The sequence below is a fragment of the Eriocheir sinensis genome, chromosome 27 (genome assembly GCF_024679095.1).
Source record: "Eriocheir sinensis breed Jianghai 21 chromosome 27, ASM2467909v1, whole genome shotgun sequence".
NCBI classification, from domain to species: Eukaryota; Metazoa; Arthropoda; class Malacostraca; order Decapoda; family Varunidae; genus Eriocheir; species Eriocheir sinensis.
In genome coordinates, this window is record NC_066535.1 from 6,532,540 (window position 1) to 6,550,334 (window position 17,795).

At 42.1% G+C, this 17,795-nt stretch overlaps 1 long non-coding RNA gene across 7 annotated transcripts; it reads left to right on the forward strand.

Annotated features, from left to right (window-relative positions):
• Nucleotides 1–1,609: 1,609 nt before the first annotated feature.
• Nucleotides 1,610–3,865, forward strand: LOC127004038 (uncharacterized). 7 transcript variants are annotated; one of them, XR_007757585.1, is made up of 4 exons: nucleotides 1,610–2,210; nucleotides 2,370–2,462; nucleotides 2,621–3,253; nucleotides 3,726–3,752. It is a non-coding gene; the product is annotated as an uncharacterized LOC127004038 (long non-coding RNA). The 7 variants fall into 7 exon arrangements; XR_007757586.1 differs by lacking the exons at nucleotides 2,370–2,462; nucleotides 3,726–3,752 and adding an exon at nucleotides 3,791–3,865 and having other exon boundaries at nucleotides 1,612–2,303; nucleotides 2,621–3,160; XR_007757583.1 differs by lacking the exon at nucleotides 2,370–2,462 and having other exon boundaries at nucleotides 1,612–2,369; nucleotides 2,687–3,253.
• Nucleotides 3,866–17,795: the final 13,930 nt, after the last annotated feature.

Sequence of the window (17,795 nt, forward strand, 5' to 3'; positions counted from 1 at the left end):
GTATAAATACGTGTGTGTGTGTGTGTGTGTGTTGAGTGCGAGCGCGGAAAAGCCCGCGGTCGACGACGCCATCATGTGAACGTTTATTGCCTATTATTACGTGTAATTTTTTTAATAAAGAACAAGATCTCGGCTGTCAGGGATCTATTTTTTAAGTTAAAAGGCATAACAATCTCCCCTAATAAGTGCAGTATATTTTTAAATGTATCACAGTTTGATAAACAACTTAGAGTTGCTCTTGACTAAATTTGACCGAAACTAAAAGCTCATGTCAAAATGTAGCGACGGAGCCTAAAGACAAAGTATTTATTAAGCGTCAGCGACGGGCACCTTTGATAAATCTTAAAATTATGTAGAGTGCACCTGTGACCACCGATCACCACCACACTACGATTTCGATAGGATGTAATAATGTTCATGTCGCGTGGAGGGTTGCCAGATGTCGCCTTCTGAACGAAACTTACTGGACAGTGACACTACTCTCTATAGCCGACTGTACATGTGCAAGTATGTGTTTGTGATTTATTTTTCCACTGTGTAAAGTCATTTATAACACTCAAGTGACTGTGATGGCATGGGCGGAGTCTGTGCCTGGCGCGAGGTAAACAGACTGTTGAGATGGAGAACACTGCCTCTTCTGACGCTTCTGCAGTCGTAGCTCATGCTTCATTATGTACAATGCAGCAGCACAGTCTCCTAAAACCCAGCTCAATATCCTTCCGATTTATGGTAAACTGGCTGAAGAGATGCTGGCGCGGTGTTTGTTGTTGTTGGAGCGCGGCGTCAACACAACAGTTCAGGGTCAATGCTGTGTGATGCACAACATTGTTGTTTGGTGATATCACCAACGAAAACAAGCAACATGTTGGTAGAAACTTGCCCTGTGTGACGCCGCCTTTAGCAGGAGCCAGGATCTCACCCAGTGCCAAGGAGAGGGAAAGTTTGCCGCGTGCTGCGGAGCCATAGAACAGGAGAGGTTGGCCACCCATCACAGGCGCCACGTTGTTATCAAAAAGCCAAGCGAAGTGTAAATGGATTTGACAAGGAGTTTTGGGCATTTCCAGGGTAGTTCCTCTGGTAGTTTGACCCTTCCGTACCATGAACCCAAACAAACACTCTTTAAAACCCGGTTATTCTCCTTTTTTGTCTTTGGAAAAGTTGATCTGAGAGGTAGAAGCGTCTGAGAGTAACGACCCTTGAGTTTGTGGTGGGAGAGAGCCCATTACCGTGGGACACAGGGCCAGTGTGACATCCGGGTTGCCTCAGTTTACCTTCCTTTTTTGTTCTCTCATCATTGTGCTAACTTTGACACTTGATGTGGCACTAACAAGGCGTGAATAATACGTGCATGGCTGAAATTTTATACATGTTGCCTTAAATAACGGCTCCTTGAATCTGGGTGCTGCGGTAACTACATAGGTAAGAGGTAAAGTTGGGGTCTCCGCAATAGCTGCGCGTGGCCTCAGTGCTCACTGGGGAAACCTGCGGAAGGTAAACTGTGGTAAACTGTTAACTAAGGATGCCACTAAATGCTGTAATACTCAGGGCCGGAGACAAACCGGCATTGTGTGTACAGTCTTAAAAGAAACATAACTCTCGAATCTAAACCGGGGCCGCAATCACCGTGTTCATAAGTGACATATTTGAATGGTTCACGGTCTCCCAACTTCAATATTTATTTTGATTTTGATTTTTTTCAAAGAAATTGATAAGAGAAACAGCAACACATTATCACTACTCTGTTGTCATTTCCTTCAATACAACAGCAGCGATTCTTGCAACTAATTCTTCTGTTACCACCGAAAGGGTCCACAACGAGTCACACCTACAAGCTTTCCTTCTCCTAAGCTTTTTAACAACCTTCGGTGGCGTCACAGCAGCTTCCCGTGAAGGTAGTTTTTCTTCTTTCTCTGTTACTGTGATTTCATTCGTTTCATTGGCTGGCAGAATCTCCTTTGTTATCTCTGTTCGTTCTACTCTCAGAGGTCCATCGCCATTTTCTGTAACATTCTTAGTCTCCACAGAAGCCTCCTTAATGGTTTCCTGTGAAGGTAGTTTTTCTTCTTTTTCTGTTACTACAACTTCATTCGTTTTATTGCCGGGCAGAATCTCCTTTGTTATCTCTGTTCGTTCTGTTATCAGAGGTCCATCGCCATTTTCTGTAACATTCTTAGTCTCCACAGAAGTCTCCTTAATGGCTTCCTGTGAAGGTAGTTTTTCTTCTTTTTCTGTTACTACAACTTCATTCGTTTTATTGCCGGGCAGAATCTCCTTTGTTATCTCTGTTCGTTCTGTTATCAGAGGTCCATCACCATTTTCTGTAACATTCTTAGTCTCCACAGAAGTCTCCTTAATGGTTTCCCGTGAAGGTAGTTTTTCTTCTTTTTCTGTTACTACAACTTCATTCGTTTTATTGCCGGGCAGAATCTCCTTTGTTATCTCTGTTCGTTCTGTTATCAGAGGTCCATCGCCATTTTCTGTAACATTCTTAGTCTCGACAGAAGAATCCTTAATGGCTTCCTGTGAAGGTAGTTTTCTTCTTTCTCTGTTACTAAAGTTTCATTCGTTTTATTGCCGGGCAGAATCTCCTTTGTTATCTCTGTTCGTTCTGTTATCAGAGGTCTATCGCCATTTTCTGTAACATTCTTAGTCTCGAGAGAAGATTCCTTAATGGCTTCCTGTGAAGGTAGTTTTTCTTCTTTCTCTGTTACTAAAGTTTCATTCGTTTTATTGCCGGGCAGAATCTCCTTTGTTATCTCTGTTCGTTCTGTTATCAGAGGTCCATCGCCATTTTCTGTAACATTCTTAGTCTCGAGAGAAGATTCCTTAATGGCTTCCTGTGAAGGTAGTTTTTCTTCTTTTTCTGTTACTACAACTTCATTCGTTTTATTGCCGGGCAGAATCTCCTTTGTTATCTCTGTTCGTTCTGTTATCAGAGGTCCATCGCCATTTTCTGTAACATTCTTAGTCTCCACAGAAGTCTCCTTAATGGTTTCCTGTGAAGGTAGTTTTTCTTTTTCTGTTACTTCAACTTCATTCGTTTTATTGCCTGGCAGAATCTCCTTTGTTATCTCTGTTCGTTCTGTTATCAGAGGTCCATCGCCATTTTCTGTAACATTCTTAGTCTCCACAGAAGTCTCCTTAATGGTTTCCTGTGAAGGTAGTTTTTCTTCTTTTTCTGTTACTTCAACTTCATTCGTTTTATTGCCGGGCAGAATCTCCTTTGTTATCTCTGTTCGTTCTACTTTATGAGGTCCATCGCAATTTTCTGTAACATTCATACCCTCCACAAAAGTCATCGTAATGCTTTTCTGTGAAGGTAGTTTTCTTCTTTCTCTGTTACTACACTTTCATTCGTTTTATTGCCGGGCAGAATCTCCTTTGTTATCTCTGTTCGTTCTGTTATCAGAGGTCCATCGACATTTTCTGTAACATTCTTAGTCTCCACAGAAGTCATCGTAATGCTTTTCTGTGAAGGTAGTGTTTCTTCTTTCTCTGTTACTAAAGTTTCATTCGTTTTATTGCCGGGCAGAATCTCCTTTGTTAACTCTGTTCGTTCTACTTTCTGAGTTCCATCGCTCTTTTCTGTTGCGTTCTTCCTCCACAAATGTCATAGTAATGCTTTCCTGTGAAGGTAGTCTTTCTTCTTTCTGTTACTAAAGTTTCATTCGTTTTATTGCCGGGCAGAATCTCCTTTGTTATCTCTGTTCGTACTTCTTTATGAGGTCCATCGCTCTTTTCTGTAGCGTTCCTTCCTCCACAAATGTCATCGTAATGCTGTTCTGTGAAGGTAGTCTTTCTTCTTTCTCTGTTACTAAAGTTTCATTCGTTTTATTGCCTGGCAGAATCTCCTTTGTTACCTCTGTTCGTTCTACTTTATGAGTTGCGGCTTTATCGTCCTTCGGCTTTTCTTCAGTGGCATTGGTAAGAGGCTGTACTGTTGCTTCCTTCTTTATAACAACTTTTTCGTTAATTTCATTACCCTCTTCCTCCGTGACCTTTTTCACGTCCACTTTTTGTGTTAGGGACCCGCTGTTTGGAGTGGTTTCCGTCAGAGTTTCCCTCTCTGTGACAGATTTTTCGCCGCTTTCTTTACCTTCCTCATCAATAACAACCTGTGTTTCCGTAGTCTTTGATACATTTCCGTTGGGCATTACGTCAGTTTCTGTAGTCTTTTCAACGACTGTCTTGTTTCCGGTTACATGCCCCGTTTCATCTGTATTATTATAGACTTTCCTCTCCACGGTCTTGATGGTGTCATTAGTGCCACTGTCCATGCTCTTTAAATCAGACAATTTGGGTAAATCGTTGAGTCCCCCCTCGTCAACTTTCTGGCGAGGGTTCATAACGGCTTTCTCCAGGGTACCGGAGGCCGCCTTGTCGTTCGGGAGCCCTGCGGAGTTCGCTCCGCCGGCCAGCGGCAGGCTGCTGCCGCTCAGATTCCCCAGCAACAAGAAGAGCGTGCACACTGCGAAGAGCGACATAATTGTTGACTGTGAGGTTATGAAATTAAAAAGAATTACGGTTTTGTAAAAACCGCTTTCGTCAGCTCAGGGATTGAAAACAGAATGGCCTACGGGACGCCGACCGGCAGGGAGAAAAATCCTCTGTGGTCTTCCTCCCCCGTAGGATGTGTTTTGGTAGAACAGGGAGAGTCGAAGGAAAACACACACACACACACACACACACAAGATGGCAAGGAATTTGATGTCAAGTCTGTGTGTGTGTGTGTGTGTGTGTGTTTGGGTGTGTGTGTGTGTGTGTGTGTGTGTGTGTGTGTTTTACGTTGTTGCCTATTGTGTGTGTGTGTGTGTGTGTGTGTGTGTGTGTTTTACGTTGTTGCCTATTGTGTGTGTGTGTGTGTGTGTGTGTGTGTGTGTGTGTGTGTGTGTGTGTGTGTGTGTGTGTGTGTGTGTGTGTGTGTGTGTGTGTGTGTGTGTGTGTGTGTGTTTTAAGGAGGATGCGAAGCTCAGGGGTCCGTTACAAGTATTGTTAAAGTCACTTCTTGAACTTCCTCTTCCCTTCCCTTCATCATTACATCTCTCTCTCTCTCTGTTTTTTCTCCTTCCTTTCGTTCATCTACTTCCATTTCTTTGCCTCTTTCCTTCTCATTGCTGTGTTTTTATTCATCCTTCACCATTATCTTACTCATCAATCTTACTATATTATTTTTCCCTCTCCTCCAGTCCTACCTATGAAGAGTAATAAAGACAACGTATAGGAACAAACGACATAATTGCTCTTCCGCATAAGTACACTGGTAGAGGTTCTGTTCGTCCCAAACTACTTTGTTACCTGGAGTGTTTCAAAGTCCGTTTCATAATTTGTGTTCTTCCATTTGCTGCGATTTGCTCTTTGTTTGGAAGCTTCGTGACATGGTCGGAAGGGGAAATGGAAAATCATCTGTATCTATCTATCTATCTATCTATCTATAACGGGGGCATACTTTGTAGCTGCTCGCTGAAGTTAGGGTTGATTGAAGATCTGGAGTCGCTTCCCGCATCAGGAGGGTCACTACATTGTGTGTGGCGGGTAATGGTGACACGGGCGACTATATATAATAGATGTTCAGACCACTCAGACCCTATGGTCCAGACTACGTAACGTAGTCAGTCCTTAAACCTAAATGAAACTTATAAATGGACACCAAGACTCTGGATTTCTGCCTTAGCGAATATTAAGATGGAGGAAGTGGCGATTGAGTTTGAAAACGAATCAGTCGTGTTGCACTGAATCAATGAAGGTGAAGTTTGTTCCATTTCCGTATTACGACGTTGGTGAAGAAACAAAATGATGCAGTTTGAGTTTGTTTACATTTAAATCTTGTGCCAGTATGTCTGGCTCGAGAGGTATTGCAGATCATAAACAATTTGGATTTGTCCACAAGTTATTAAGTATTTTGAAACATTCGATCAGTATCCCACTGGAGTGACGTTTCTCTAGCGATAGCATGCATAGAAATAAAAGCGTATAAGGTTTGATGCTCAATGTAGAGATCATCTCTGTTAACCTATGTGAAACGTCTACTATAGTCTATGTCTTTCGCATAGCGGGGAGACCAACACTATACCGCATATGGTGAGGTCTGTCTAAACTATTGGATAATGGTAGTGATATATATATGTGTTTTTGAATGAAAAAATCCTTTTAATGAAGGCCAACGTTTTTTTTTTGGATTTTCGCTGCATCAATGCACAGCTCAAAGAATATGAGAGAGAGAGAGAGAGAGAGAGAGAGAGAGAGAGAGAGAGAGAGAGAGAGAGAGAGAGAGAGAGAGAGAGAGAGAGAGAGAGAGAGAGAGAGAGAGAGAGAGAGAGAGAGAGAGAGAGAGAGAGAGAGAGAGAGAGAGAGAGAGAGAGAGAGAGAGAGAGAGAGAGAGAGAGAGAGAGAGAGAGAGAGAGAGAGAGAGAGAGAGAGAGAGAGAGAGACTTATTAAGGCGGTCATATTTCTCCCAACATGTTGCTCGTTTTTGTCGGCGGTTGGGCAAAATGAACAACCACCAACAAGATTTGGCGGATCGGGAAGGAAGGACAACGGTTGGTTGGTTGGTTGTGAGAAATCGGGGTCAAATGACATTCGTGCTATTAGCTGTAAATGTAAATTGAAAATCAATCATCGTACATATTTACTCAAATTGTCAACTGTAAAACTCCAAAAACCGACGTACAGTCGACGATAGAGAGTAGTGTCACGGTTTTCAGAATGTTTAGCCTGGTGGCGGTATCTGGCAACTATACCACGGTGGCGCATTCACTGGTGATGTTAGTGACGCGTATCAGTGTGTACAGTGTGTGTGTGACCGTGAAATTATAATATTGTATAATATTATATCATATTATAATATAATGTAGTTAGAAATATACCAGATTACATGAATTCAATTTAGAAATGCGATAATGAATGTCTTTTACATGATGATGATGATGACGACGAGGTAAAACATCACGAACAGTCTGAAACACTTTTTCTTATTAAACTTTGAAACTACCGCGCAATGCTGTCCTTCACAGAGGCAGGCAGTGACTAATGCTCCTTACCATCAAACAGCAAATAGGCTTGAGGGTCTGTTTAACTCGCAGCCTTAATTCCCGTCACTATAAAGCCTCAAAGACAATTCAGATCATCAAAAATCTAAAATCATTTCTCCGTGAAGATTACGTAATATCTAAGTATAAATACGTGTGTGTGTGTGTGTGTGTGTGTGTTGAGTGCGAGCGCGGAAAAGCCCGCGGTCGACGACGCCATCATGTGAACGTTTATAGCCTATTATTACGTATAATTTTTTTTGATAAAGAACAAGATCTCGGCTTTCAGGATTTATTTTTAAGTTAAAAGGCATAACAATCTCCCTTAATAAGTGCAGTATATTTTAAATGTATCATAGTTTGATAAACAACTTAGAATTGCTCTTGACTAAATTGGAACGAAACTAAAAGCTCGTGTCAAAATGTAGCGACAGAGCCTAAAGAAAAAATATTTATTAAGCGTTAGCGACGGGCACTTTTGATAAATATCTATCTTAAAATTATGGAGAGTGCACCTGTGACCACCGATCACCACAACAGTACGATTTCGATAGGATGTAATAATTTTCATGTCGCGTGGAGGGGTTGCCAGATGTCGCTTTCTGAACGAAACTTACTGGACAGTGTGACACTACTCTCTATAGCCGACTGTACATGAATGTAAAAGGCCATAGTAAAGTGAGGGATATGAGAGGATGTGCCTTGAAGAGGAGGGACATCAATGAAAAACAAGAGTTAAAAGTGGTTTAAAGAATAAAACAAAGATGTGAGAAAGAGAAGGAAAAGCATCGTTGAAAACAAAATTCGCTGAGCTCTATAGGTCAAGAATTTTGACTGCAAAAATAAACGAAGAAAATCTAAAATGTGAAATATATGAAAATCGGAGAGTAGAGATTATGGACTTATTTTAATATTGCTTATATAAGTCAAAAAAGACAATGCAGAAAAGAGAAAAAGAGAAAATATATGGAAAGTAGTGTGTGTGTGTGTGTGTGTGTGTGTGTGTGTGTGTGTGTGTGTGTGCGCGCGCCTTTGTGTGTAAATCCCTTCATCAAAGGGTTACGTCGCTCTGTGGTCACCATCAGCAAAGATTACCCTTTTTAGTAACCTAATGACTGCAGAGAGAGAGAGAGAGAGAGAGAGAGAGAGAGAGAGAGAGAGAGAGAGAGAGAGAGAGAAAACACAAATCCAGTCATGAACCCAAACAACTTGTAACATGCATGCATATACGACTTATACGTATATACAAACCCTCATATATATATATATATATATATATATATATATATATATATATATATATATATATATATATATATATATATATATATATATATATATATATATATATATATATATACACACACACACACACACACACACACACACACACACACACACACACACACACACACACACACACACACACACACACACACACACACACACATATTTACATTTGTGCACAGTATCATAAAATCCATATTCATACATGGTAATCATAGATACATTTAAAGCTGCATACACAAAATTTATACCTAAAGAAAAGACAAAAATCGTAGGAATAAAAACAACACGGCCAGACAGGCAGAAAGACAAAGACGCGCAGGCAGGCAGCCAGGCAGGCAACTGAGAGGCAGGCAGGAAGGCAGGAAGACGGGAAGCAAGACAACCAAAAAGCGAATACAGTGAAAATCAAAGCCTTATCGTGTATTGTATGTATGTAGTATATATATATATATATATATATATATATATATATATATATATATATATATATATATATATATATATATATATATGTATATATATATATATATATATATATATATATATATATATATATATATATATATATATATATGTTTAAACTGAGCGAACTTGCAAATTAAATCACACATTGACTCGTTTCATATACCTGAATTAAACACCTCGAGCCGCCTCACTCTTCAGCCCCCGCCATTGTCATCACCGCCGACGCACACCTAATGACCGCCGCTGTATATTCACGGCGCAATAAATCATGGCCGCGTGTTTCCGTACTGATTATGGCGGTAAATGAGATAAAGTACAAATTAACAAGCCCGCACGAAACTCTATACTGCAGGTCTTTCTCACCTGTATATTCATTCGCCCGGCTCCTACCGTTTGTTGGTGGTATGTAAGGATTCTGAAAACTCCGAGTCAATCCCTATCAACTAATATTATCTGGGTATGTGTAATTTGTAAGGTGAGGGGAACACCGAGGCAAGAGAGCATTAGGGATGATTATTTCAACACAATGCACGATCAGCAGCAATGAGGAGATTATGCCATGGTTGTGGGGTCAATGCTGAAATGAACCTTCCCGCAGCTCTCATCTCCATCTGAATAATGCGTTTGATACGGTAGAAATGTCCGGTAAAGTTATAGGAACATCACTAAAACACATCTCAAGCACACTATCATCTATATCTGCCTAAAATAGAGATTGAAAGGATGGAAAATGCCGGCAAGGTTAAGGGGCCAAATTTAATACCATCCTTACTACGGCTTCTATCTCCATTTCCCTGATATAAGAGTCTGATTGGATACAAACCCCCGGTAAAGTTATAAAACCAATACTAAAACTAATCTTAAACCATTAGTAATCTCTATCAACATGATATAAGAGTTTGATAAGAGTAGAAAACGCCAGTAAGGCTTTAGGACCAAAACTAAAACCATCCCTACTGCGACTTTCATCTTTTGCATGATGAAGAAATTTGATGGGATTGAGAACGCCGGTAAAGTCATAGGACCATTATTAAAACCTATACTAACACAGCCACTACCTCCATTTACTCGATATAATAGTTTGAAAGGACAAAAAGCCAGGTAAGGTTATAGTAGGCCAACACTAAAACCCACTCTGAAGCCTCTACCACTTTTGTTTTCTGGATACCTGAGCTGACGCGGCGGCAAAGACCATTCACGCGTGTGGCTTCCCTCCCCTCGCTGCAGGCTCCCGGAATTGCTTTTACCTCCAAACTACTGCCCTGTCACCACCTGCACTATTCAATTATTAGTATTGGCTTCACATAATAAAGTGTAGGTATTAACAGTTAATTACAGAGAACGTTAATGTAATCACCATACAAATGCAAAAAATTACGGTGTTATTCGATGTGCAGCGGAGCGTGTACTCCTCCTTTACGCACGCACGCACGCACACACACACACACACACACACACACACACACACACACACACACACACACACACACACACACACACACACACACACACACACACACAGAATGAAAGAGAGACAGAGAGAGAGAGAGAGAGAGAGAGAGAGAGAGAGAGAGAGAGAGAGAGAGAGAGAGAGAGAGAGAGAGAGAGAGAGAGAGAGAGAGAGAGAGAGAGAGAGAGAGAGAGAGAGAGAGAGAGAGAGAGAGAGAGAGAGAGAGATTTTGTCCTGAATAATATATAAGAGATTAGGTCACGTTCTCATAAGTTATTTATTGTTATTACGTTATCATTGTGGTGAAGATGTTAAGTGTGTGTGTGTGTGGGGGGGGGGTCACTTTATTACTACTGGTGGAGGCAAAAGATAACTAGCACACAACTTTTATTACTGTCACACACACACACACACACACACACACACACACACACACACACACACACACACACACACACAAGATGAGAAATAACCCTTACCAAGAAGACACCAAGAGCAACCCAATCAACAATAAATATATAAATAAATATTAAAAAATGAGATATTATAATGAGTCCGTTCCTCATCAGCTAATATAGATCGAGGGCACATTAATTGGTGCATCAGCTGCCTCCCATTCCATGTACAGAAAAAATTAAGATGGAATAATGAAATGACCTCTCTTCTGGGTTTCCGTTTTCTTTTCTTTTGTTTGGGCTATGTTTGAGCTGCCTCCCTTGCTGTAAAAATTGTATAATTCACAAAATCCAAGGAAAGACATTATAAAAGAGAACCAGTTGAGAAGAGAAGCGAGAATAATGGCCAAATGATCCCCCTCCCCCCTTTCCCCAATAGATACTCGCTGTTGCATCTCTGCCATGACAGTCTTCCTGCAGCGGCCCTGAAAAGCTTCCGAACTGGAGTGCAAGAATCCAGAAAACTTTGGTCCTCATTAGCCTTGAACAAACGAGGCAGCAACATCCCCCATTTTCTTTACACCAATTCGTTCAATAAAACAAATTTAGAACTCATTTTCTTTCCTTCGCAGCGCAACACGTCATTTCCCGAGGCGAATGGAAATCACCGCAGCTTAAGAAGAAATATTAAATTTATATGATTCAGACAACCTTAATGACTCTTGATCCTTACTTAGTCTTCCATGAGAGGAGGTTGGAGGAGGAGGGGCAGGGTCTGGGAGGGGGGAGGGTTAAGGAGGCAAAGATAGAGTGAGTGGGAGGTTATGTACAAAGGAGAAACAGGGACAAGAAAAGGAGAAGTAGAAAGGAGGAAAGGTACTGGGGAAGAAGAGGGATTGAAATGGGAGGAGTGAGATGGAGGCTATACGAGGAGCAGGGGGAGAGAGGGAGTAGGGGAAGTAGCAAAAAGAATGGGTAGTGGTAAAGGAGGGGGGAAAAAGGTGGAGTGTGAGGTTATATATAAAGAAGAAACAGGGACGAAATAGGAAGGAAAGTAGCGAGGAGACGATAGGAAATGTGAGCAGGGGACTGAAGGAGGAGGATTGAGGGGGGACGTGAGAAGGAGGAAGGGAAGTAGCGAGGAGACGATATGGTATGGGAGAAGGGGATTGAAGGAGAGGGATTGAGGGGAGACGTGAGGAGGAGGAAGAGATGTAGCAAAAAGACAGGGAGCCAATGGAAAAGGGGGAATGAAATAGGGGGAGTGAGGGGTAGGATTACAAATATAGAAAAGGAACATGGAAAAGAGTAGGAGGAGAAGTAACAAAAAAAAGATACGGTGGGGAAGAAGTGGGGTTAAAAGAAGGGGACTGAGGGGAAGGGTTAGAAAAATAAAGAATAAATACATGAAAAAGAGGGGAAGAAGGAGGGGAAGTAGCAAGGAGACGGTAGGGTGGGAAAGAAGAGGGGGGGGATGGAACAGAGGGAGTGAGAGGGAGTTTCAATAAAGGAGGAACATGGAGAAAGAGGAAGAGGAGAATGGAGATGGGGGGAATGCGAGACAAGAGAAGAGTGATGAAGGAGATGGAAAAGGAAAGAGAAAACGGAAAAGTGATGATGGTAAGAAGAGAAAAGGAAAGAAGGAAAAGAGAAAGGAATGCGGGAGAAGAGAAACGTGATGAAGGAGATGGAAAAGGAAAGAGAAGAGGGAAAAGTGATGATGTAAGGGAGAAAGTGTGGGGGTGGGAGTGGGGGAAGAGTATTGCATATTCGAAGCAAATGACTCAAAGCTCTCCAGTTCCGAAGCTTCTGAGCGCACAGTGAATAGCCCTGACGTATGAAATGAACCTCAAGGCTTCGCTCAGGAAAGGAACGAGAGGAAAAAAACTACGATGGAGTGGAAGACAATTACGAGAGAATAATGAAAACGCGGAGTATCGACGCGCCCCTTGTGATTAATGGAAACGAGACGTGTCGAGAACCATCCGTCAGGTGTGTTCTGACCTCACAACTTTACCTGCCAAGAAGTGACCTCGACCTACATACCTGTGCCTGATAACAATTCGTGCATTTTCTTTTAAGTCTTGCTTTTCGTATACGATAAAAAGAGGGTTTGATTTTTTTTTTCTCTCGCCCTCTCTCGTTTCTGTTTTCTTTCATCCTTTCCTTCAAGACTTTCTGTTACTTTTTCTTTCCTCTCTCTCTCTCTCTCTCTCTCTCTCTCTTCCTGACCTATCTCATTTCGCTTTCCTAACTCAATAAACGGCCTCCCCTTCTCTTTCCCCTCCTCCTCCTTCTCCTCCTCCTGCTCCTCCTCTTCCTCCTCCTCCTCCTCCTCCTCTTTACCTCGTTCAGTTAGTGTTTCTTGGCTGGCCTTTTAAGTTTTCTTCACAAAAGGTCTTCTTCACAAGCCTCTTCTTTCACTCTTTTTTAGCCAACATTCTCGACATTTTTGCATACCCGGTTGGCAGCAAAGAAATGTTGAATGCGGAGTTGCGAATGTTCTTAGCGAAGCTGCTTACAAAAATTCTCTGCCGAATTTTATGATTTCCATTAGTAACACAAACACGAGCGCGCATGCACTTAGACGCGCACACACACACACACACACACACACACACACACACACACACACATACGCACACACAGGCAATGAAAATCAAACTATCCCAGAAATATGTATCTTAGTAAAGGCAGGCGAGGGAAAAAACGGACAGAAAGACAGATAGGCAGACAGAAAGACAGACAAACACACACATACACACACACATAGGCAGGCAAGCAAGCATACAAAGATAAACGAAAAGGAGGTAATGCGAAAACAAACAGACACACACACACACACACACACACACACACACACAGACTTAACAACAATCATAAAAGAAAAGCAAGCGAGAGAACCCAAGAGAAAGAAATTGCCAGTGGAACAAAAGGATCAAACAGCAAACGAGAAAATGGAACTACGGCCTACCAAGGAAGAGAGGGTAAGTAAAAGAAAGAATTGATGACAGAACGAGGAAGAAGAGTGGGAGTAAGGCAGAAAGGATTGAATGAGGGAAGAGGGGGAGAAAGGAAGAAGAGGAGGGGGAAAAAAAGAACTGGATGAGGAAGGAAGGGGCGAAAGGAAGTGGAGGAGGAGGGTAAGGTAGAAAGGGGTGGAGGGAAGAGGAGGGGGAGGCTAAGGTAAAAGAACTGGAAGAAGGGAGAAAAGAGGAGGAAGGAAGAGGAGGAGGAAGAGGTAAAAAGGACAGGATGGTGGAAAGGGAGGGGGCAGAAGCAGAAAGTAAGGTAAAAAAGGATAGAATGGGTGGGAGGAGGAAGTCGAGGAAGGAAGAGGAGGTTGAAGCTAAGGTAAAAGAACTGGAAGAAGGGAGAAAAGAGGAGGAAGGAAAAGGAGGAGGAAGAGGTAAAAAGGACAGGATGGAGGAAAGGGAGGGGGGCAGAAGCGGAAAGTAAGGTAGAAAAGGATTGAATGGACGGAGAGGGGGAAGTCGAGGAAGGAAGAGGAGGTGCAGGCTAAAGGAGAAGAGAGGACAAAGGAAGAGGAGGAGGACGAGGAGGAGGAAAAGGTAAAAAGGACAGAATGGGAGAAAGGGAGGGGGTAGAAGAGGAAAGTAAGGTAAAAAGGATTGAATGGGCGGAGAGGGGGAAGTCGAGGAAGGAGAGGAGGGGGAGGAAGATACGGAAAAAAAGGACTGGATGAGAAGAGAGGAACTGATGGGAGGGGGGAAGGATTAAATGCCGGTGGTGGTGAAGGTGGTGGAGGGTAGGGGGGATGGCGGCGGAGGAGGCGGGGACGGCGGTGGCAGGGCGGGAGGGGAAATGAGGAATCCGCAGATATTTCATGGTATAATGAGCCCCAAAATTTCATTAATTCACTTTCCGCCAGGTTAGCTCCGAATAAAGATGATGCCTCGTAAATCCCGAGCCGCCCGTGGAGTGGTCACTGTTACCGCGCTCCCATTGCTATATTCATTATTTTCATTATCATTACTATTATCATCAACCTCGTCGTCATTACTCTTCTGGGTGTCTTCAAAGCGTATATTTTATTGGAGTTTTTATTACTATTATATTATTTTGTGTTTGTGTTGGAGAGGAAAGGAGAGGTTGTCGTGATGAGTTTGACAGAGCGAAAGAAAGAGAGGCGTGGATTAAGGATGAAGATAGGATGAGAAGAAGAGGAGGAGGAAAACAAAGAGGAAGGAAGGAGGAGGAGGAGGAGGAGGAGAAAGCGGTGGTAATGGTAAAAAGGGCGGGGAGGGAAATTAAAGAGAGAAAAAAAAGAAAGAAAAAGAGGTCGATTTGTTTTTGTTTTTATCTTGAGCAGAGTCCATTCTCTCTCTCTCTCTCTCGAGCGGCTTACTAGATTCTTAATTAACAATGACGTCAGCGATATTGATAGAGGCGCCGGACTGACAGACACGCAGATAGATAGATAGATAGATAGATAGATAGATAGATAAAGAGACAAATAGATGGATTGGTAAGGAGATACAGATGGATAAGTAGATAGATAGCAGGGGGGGGGAGTTGCCTTTAATTATTTTGCCTCTGAGCTGCTTCCTTTCCTATAATAAAAATGAGCACATACAATTACATAAATACTGGTAGTCAGATGCAGGTACAGATAGATAGATTATTATTATCATCATTATTATTAAACTTAGTGCAATACGTAGAGCAGGAAAAGTACAATTAGTATAGGCTCCAAAATCCGTAGCCCCAACACACCAAGGGCACAGAGAAGAAAGAATAAAGGGAACAAAGTAGAAAATGGACACCTGAAATCTATAAGGTCCGGAAACTAAAGGGATCAAATAGCAAGAAATAGAGACAGATGGATGATTAGATGGATCGACAGCCAGACAGAAACATATAGACAAATAGATGAATAGATACCGTCAGAGAAGGTAAGAAAGAAGGAAGAAGGTCCTAAAAATCAAAGTTCACCGACTGTAAAAAAAGAAAAACCTGGAGACAAAAAAAGGAGTAAAGAGAACAGAATATAAATAAGGAGATTAAAAGAAAAAAAAAAGAAAGCTGGAGGTACGAAAATAAGACCATAAAAGGAACAAGATGCAAGAGGGCGGAGTACCTATCTGTCGAGGCCGAGGAAAAGAAGGAGGAAGAAAAGAAGAAAGAAAGGAGGAGGACGAGAGGATGATGGAGAAGTCACATCACATCGCGTCAGGGAAGGAAAGGGAGGAGAAGGAGACTACAAAAAGCTATAGAGGCGGAAGGAGAGAAGCAAACATAGACAGAAAGGGAGAAGGAGAAGGAGGAGAAGGAGGAGAAAAAGGAGCAAGATGGAGATGAAGAGACAGGGGTTGGTTGAAAAGAAGAGAATGATATAAGTAAATAGGGTGGAAGGAGGAAAAGGGGGAGAAGAAGGAGGAGGAGAAAAGAATGAGAAAGAGAAATAAAGAGAACCAAGAGGAAAAGACACGTAATCAATAGAGAGAAAGAAGGGAAGAGGTAGATGACAGAAGTACAAAGAAAGAAAGGGAGAGTAGGAGGAGAATGATGAAGAGGAAGAGAAGAAAGATAACCACGAGGAAAATACATACACAGTCAATAAAGAAAAGGGGAGTAGACCAAAGACAAGAGGAAGAGGACAGAAGTTAGAACAGTGGAAGGAAGAGGAGGAGAAAGTAGACGAGGAGGAGACGAAAGAGGAGCAAGAGGAAAAAGACACACCCAGTCAATAAAGAGAGGTAGGCTGATGACAGGAGAAGGATGGAAGAAGCACAAAGAGTAGAAGAACAAAAGGGAGAACTATGAAGAAGAGAAGAAAGAGGAGGAAGAGGAAGAAAAGTACGCACACAGTCAATAACACAAAAAGGGGTAGGCTGGGGACAAGAGAAAGATGAAGTAAGTACAGATAGAAGAAGGTTGCGAATGAGAAAGAGAACATGAATAAGGAATAGAAGAAAGGGAGGTAGGAGGAGGAAAAACATAAACAGATCAATACAGGGAAGAGAGGTAGGCCTACATGGGAGAGAGGGAAGAAGAACAAAGGATATGAAAAGAAGTACAAAAGGTCAAAGAAGAAGTACAAAGGGTGGAAGATGAAGAAAGACACACACAGTCAACAAAGGGATAGGCTGAAGACAAGAGGAGGATGGAAGAAGTACAGGAGGAGGAAGAAGAAGGAGCAGGAGAAGGAGAGGTAGGTGGACGAGAGACAACACACAAGAACAACAAAGCCAGCCAGCGTGAAGGTCATCCTCTGAGCTAAAAGGAGTGAGTGTGTTAAGGGTCTGTTATATACGCACAGCTGACAGGCTCCTCCTCTCCTCCTTCTCCTCCTTTCTCCTTTCATCCCTTCCTCTCCTCCTTCTCCTCTCTAACTTCCTCCCTTCCTCCCTTTCTCTCTTTCTTATTTTTGTCCCATTTTTCTCCTGTCATTTCTTCTTCATCTATTTCCATCCGTCTATTCTGTCCCTCTTCTTTTATTCTTGGCAAGTTTGTCCTTCCTTTTTGGTTTGCTTCCTTTCCTGTTTACTTTTATGGTTGCTGGAGTGGGTCCTGTCTTCTTTTTCCACTTCGTTCTTACTTTATTTCTTTTTATTTATTTCCTTCCCTCTTTATTCCGTTTTTTTCTGTCTCCTTTTTTTCCTTCCTTCCTTCCTTCCTTCCTTCCTTCCTTTCTTCTTTCCTTCCTTTCTTCTTTCCTATCTTTATTCCTTCCTTCCCTACTTCGTCTCCTTCCTTCCATTCCTACTTCGTTTCCTTTCTTCCTTCCTTCCTTCCTTCCTTCCTTCCTTCCTTCTTTCTTTCCATCTTTCCTTCCTTCCTTCCCTTCCTTCCCCTCATCCCCTACCATTACTCACTCTTCTCTTCTCTTAGTGAGCTTGTGTGAAGTAGAGGGCATACACCTTGAGTCTTGCCAAAGCACTCGTTGCTAAAACACACACACACACACACACACACACACACACACACACACACACACATACGAATAATAGATATAAAAAAGACGTTTATTGCTCTGTTGTAATTCATACGCCTTCTTCATGACACAACAGCACGCAGGAAGTAATGAATTAGAGAATGGGAAGAACGACGAACTTGAAGAAACAAGAAGAATATTGAGGAGGCTCGGACACAACAAACAGTATAGAGAAAATGAGACGATACAGGTAAAAATATATGAAGGGTGG